Here is a 5000-nt window from a genome sequence, read left to right as displayed (position 1 = left end):
AAATGTCATTCTACCTGCGCAATTTTTTTTTCACAGCCTCAAAGTTTGGCACGAAGTTGTTTTTTCATATGCATTAGGTTCTGATGAATGTCTGAGGTCATAATTGAGTCAAGAAAGAAAGGATTTCCTATTAAAGCAAAACAGTAAAGTTCAGAAGGTTTATTTTCGTACAGCAAGTGGTTTGACAATTCATGTATTCATCTGTCATTTCTCTAATTTTGTGGTTGAGAGTGTTTGAAATGCACATGTACAAAATTCCTTTGTTTAAATTTTGTCTTTGGTTGTACTTCTTATGTTACTTCCACGTGACAATATTCCACATTCTAGTTCTTCATTTTCTTGGTATCTTTCACTGATAATACCTCAGGATGTAGAAGAAGAAGGAGGAAGTCAAGGTTCTCTTCTTAGGCCCTAGAGCTTTAAATGTATAACTGTTATTCAGTTTTCTCTCTCCTCTCTGTACCTTTCATCAGCAGCCATGTATGGAAAGAATCATTGCTCCAGCTGTATCTCTAAAAATAGTTTCAAGTTCAAAGATTAACTACAAGTTCATCTTTGTCTCATTTAGGAGTTATTGTATTTAAAGCTTAGTGTACTTGTACTAGAGTTTTAGTTTATTCCACCTTTGTAAAACGACAGAATTGGAAATGTGATTAGTCATTATTTTGTAGATTTGAGGCAGGGAATTTGTATTTGGGATTTAGAAATTATGATACTATTACCATTAATAACAATGATTACTTTTATTGAGCTTTTACTGGGGGTGAATCACCAAGTTAAGTGCCTTGTCTTATCTCATCTCTTCAAGAATCCTAGGAAGTAGGCCATACTAAAAATCAGCATTTCACAGATAAAGAAAATGAGTAATTTCTCAAGTCAACAGTGAGAAAGTGGCCTGAGAGTCAAGCTCAGATTTGGCAGACTCTAAAGCCAATGTGGTTAAGGAACCATAGTGAGATGTACCAATAGTTCTCAACTGGGAGCAATTTTGCCCTCTCCCTGCAGGGGATGTTTGACTACTAAGAGGGTTGTTCTTGGCATCTGGTGGGTACAGATCAAGGATGCTGAAAAACATCTTACAATGCACAAGATAGCCTCCCACATCAAAGAATTATCCAGCTCCAAATGTCAATAGTGCCAAGGGTGTGAAACCCTGATATACTCAAACACTTTTCTCAGTCAACTAAAGGCTTGTCCTGAAACTTTGACTTTGTTTACCATATAGCCTTGAAGATAAAGCCTATCCAAATTTATAGACTAGAGCTGAACTTGAATTCACTGACTCTGGAAAATATAGTACGTTCCATTATAAAGAAGCCATCTTTATAGTTTGACAACAGAAAATATATTTTATTTTATTTATTTTTTTAGAAAACATACTTAAAAATTTTACAAATATTTGTGAGTTGAAATTTAATCAAGGTCAAGAAGCCAAATCAAATTTGTATTAAATTTCTATTCAAAACCCATAAGCAACAAAACTGAGCATATCAGACAAAGGTGTGTGAATTTATATCTTTTAAGGTAAAGTTAAGAAACTCCATTGCTATAATTTTTTTTCAGGTAGAAAAATTACTGTTTTCTTCATTGATTTATATATTACACAGAATCTTCTATACTAATGTAAATTATATGATTAGTTCTAGATATTCCAACAAATGGTCTCAATCAACATAATCTTTAGTTTAAAACAACCTAGTTTAGATCAGAGTTTCTCGAACAGAACTGGCAGCATAATGTAAATCCAGACACCTCACTAAGCACATTGGTCAGTGCAGCTGGCCTCTTTTTATTGTATGATGTTATCAACAAAGCAGTAGTGTATTAAGATATTCTGGCTTAGTACACCTGTTTCAAGGTGGACAAATGGTCTAGTCCATTTCTGGAGAAAGTCCTTCTCTACTATCTTGCAGAAATTCTCCATTTTCTAAGCTAGTCCATGCTTTATCAAAGCCAGAGTTTTCTTTCTTTCTTCTCCAGATCACTAAAGAGACCTAACTCCTTGATCAGTTAGGTATATCAGTTAGGATTGTAACATTGTAAGCAATGGAAATCAGTGTGATCAAAAACCAAAGCTTTATATAAGTGAAATCATATAAACCTAAAAGCAACAAATGAACAGGACAAACAAACAGAGACTCATGGACATGGACTAAAGACTAGTGGTTACCAGAGGACTATAGAGTAGTGGTTACTAGTGGGGTGGGAAAGGAGGGGGTAGGTAGATGGGGTAAAGGGGGTCAAATGTAGAGAAGTAGGGGGAGGGCGAAGTGGGTAAAAGGGATCAAATATTTGGTAGCTGAAGGAAACTGGACTTTGAGTGGTAGACACACGGTAGAATATACAGATGTCAAATGATAATGTACACCTGAAAATTATATAATCGTACTAACCAATATTACCTCAATAAACTTAAAAAAAAAAAACAAGGCTTCAGAAAGAAGAGTAACTAGAACAAATAGAGATAGCTAGAGAGCAGAAACAGATGAAAAAGTCTCTTCAAAACACCATTGTTGAGATAAATCAACTTGGAAAATCTTCAATCTTTGTGTCACTAAATTCACATTCAATGGAGTATCTGATTTTCCTTGGTGGGGCCAAATCTTTACTCTCAATAAGGGGAGGATAGGGCGCTGATTGAGACTCTCACCCATCTCACAGGGAAGGGGACATTTCTCAGAGAAAAATCGTGATGCTGTTACTCGATGAAGGAGAAATGGTAGCTGTTCAGCACACTACATTCCGTTTTATCTCTTCCAATTATCTTGAAACCCTGAGAAATATATTTTTGCATCTTCCAACTTTCGTACTATACCTCTTGATGCTTCTACCAATTCTTTACTATCATATGCACATAACATAAGCCTATTTCTGCCGTCTCCTTATGTTACCCCATAGTTCCTCTTTTTTCCCACTACCACCTCCTCTGTGGAAATCTAAGGATAGAAATTGGATATACATAAAACTTGTAGAAGGAGGGTGAAACTATAGCTGAAATTTAATAATCTTCCTAGGTATTTGAGAGAGTGTTTTTCACACCATGTTTCATGGTACTTCAGAATTCTATGCTATATCTGTAAGGATTATATTTGCTTTTAATATAGACTCTCGCTGTTCTACCCATGACTGATTCCAATGTCACCCAGAAATTAGGGATCAAAAGCAGAAAAAAAGAGTGCAGCCTACCGTAATATAGAAGGCACACATCATGGAGGAATGCAGATATTAAAATATTCTGATGAGACATGATTCTTAATTTCAAAATAACCACTAAAATGAACCAAAAAAAAAAAACTAAAGGAAATAATAGTGCATCTAAAACCCTGGCCGTGGTACCAGAGGAGAAATGTGAAAAGCTGAGAAAATCTGATACAGTGTACTTTTGCAGTAACATCTTATGTGGAGCCAGAAATTATCATATATAAAAATAATGTGTGCGAGTGCTGTGTATGCATGTAGAGAACTAGGGGAGGAATTGAGGAAGGAAACTAATATGTAGCTATTTTTCCATGTATGATAAATCCCTATTTAACAACCTTGTTTAGGATTTGAAATGGTGAGAAAACATATCATAAAATGCCATTTACAAAGAAAGGAATTTTAAAAAGCAGAGATAATGAAACATTTTCTTTCTATAAACATCTTATTCTTCCCTGAAATCACAAACAGCTGCAGTATATTCTGACTAATTACAACTGAATCATAGGAAACACAGCATGATAAGAACCCTGAGTGGTATCGGTATGATGCAAGTTGATTTTAAATGCTCAGGTTCAATGCAATTCGGGTGTTATTCATATTTGGGTCATTAATTTTAAAGAAATAATACTAGTGTTAATTTGGGTCATTTGCTAATGTAGCTAAATGTCTTTAGCGCTGTGGAATATTTTAATAGTTGAAAAAGCATTATTAGTTCAGATGCTGCTTTTAAGAGTTTATGGTTATAATATACTAATGGAGTTCATCTTTGCATTATCAGTGGAAAATGAAAATATTTTTAGAGAAATATTTGTTTCTTTAATAATAAGGGCTATTTTCAGACACCAATCTTGCAACAGAGGTTTGTTCTTTACAGATGGAATTATAAAACTGAAGAATTTGGAAGGTCCTTACGTATGAGGAAGTATAGCGATAGGGTTAATTTACTTATCTGATAAATGGATGAGCAACTAAATTTATCTGATCCTTAATCCTTGCCTTTGCAAACATCTCTAAAAAATGAATCTTACCTCTTAAAATGTGAATTTACAGCCTCAGGGACTAGGAAACATTTAGTTCTATTCTCCCTTCATTAAGCTATCACCAAGGGTCCAGGACTCCCGTGAACCCAATCTTATGATAAATATGCAGAGAAACACACAGTACAATAAATTATCCTGCGCACTTAACGCTGCTTAGACAAGGACAACTAGAGTTAAACCTGGAAAACATTCAAAGTCCTATATAATTTAGAGTAGATTAGGACAGACAGGTCTAAATGCCGTATAGAGTGAGGTGACTCTGAAAAGCAGCCAGGGTTATTTCACAAAGAGCAACTTCAGCCACCTTCAGATTTCCCCTGAGGTCCAAAACCAGAAACTAAATTGCAAAATGTGAAAGACAATAAAGAAGTCTCAAGGCCAGTTTAGCCTTGTCACTTAAACAGCATCTTCTTTTTTTTATCTAAACTTCAGAATATCTAAGTATTTTTAAGTCTCTTCTTTAATCTTAGAATTAGTTATATTCCAATACTTCTGTTATTTCAACACACAGTTTCTACCCCAAGATTCTGATAAATTATGGTCATTTAAAAAAGGCAGTAAAATGTTTTGAGACTGTGATATCTTACCTAGAGTTCTAACACGTAATTAAATTCCAGACCTATGAAATTTTCAACTAGTCCATTAAAGTCATATTTTCTTTTCATCCTGAAACTAGTATGTGGTTGAGGTCAGGTACTTATTAACAAACCATTACAATTCACCCAGAGGGCAAAAACCATCTGAGACTGAGAAAGTGAA

General features: G+C 34.7%; 1 protein-coding gene across 1 annotated transcript in view; it reads left to right on the top strand.

The window, feature by feature from the left end:
• Positions 1-5000, top strand: part of ANKS1B (ankyrin repeat and sterile alpha motif domain containing 1B) — an 874817-nt gene that overhangs the window by 375020 nt on the left and 494797 nt on the right. The window lies entirely within an intron of this gene.

Source organism: Pteropus vampyrus, unplaced genomic scaffold (assembly GCF_000151845.1).
Source record: "Pteropus vampyrus isolate Shadow unplaced genomic scaffold, Pvam_2.0 Scaffold16, whole genome shotgun sequence".
NCBI classification, from domain to species: Eukaryota; Metazoa; Chordata; class Mammalia; order Chiroptera; family Pteropodidae; genus Pteropus; species Pteropus vampyrus.
The sequence above is the reverse complement of the archived record's forward strand: the minus strand, read 5'-3'. Positions and strand labels throughout refer to the sequence as shown.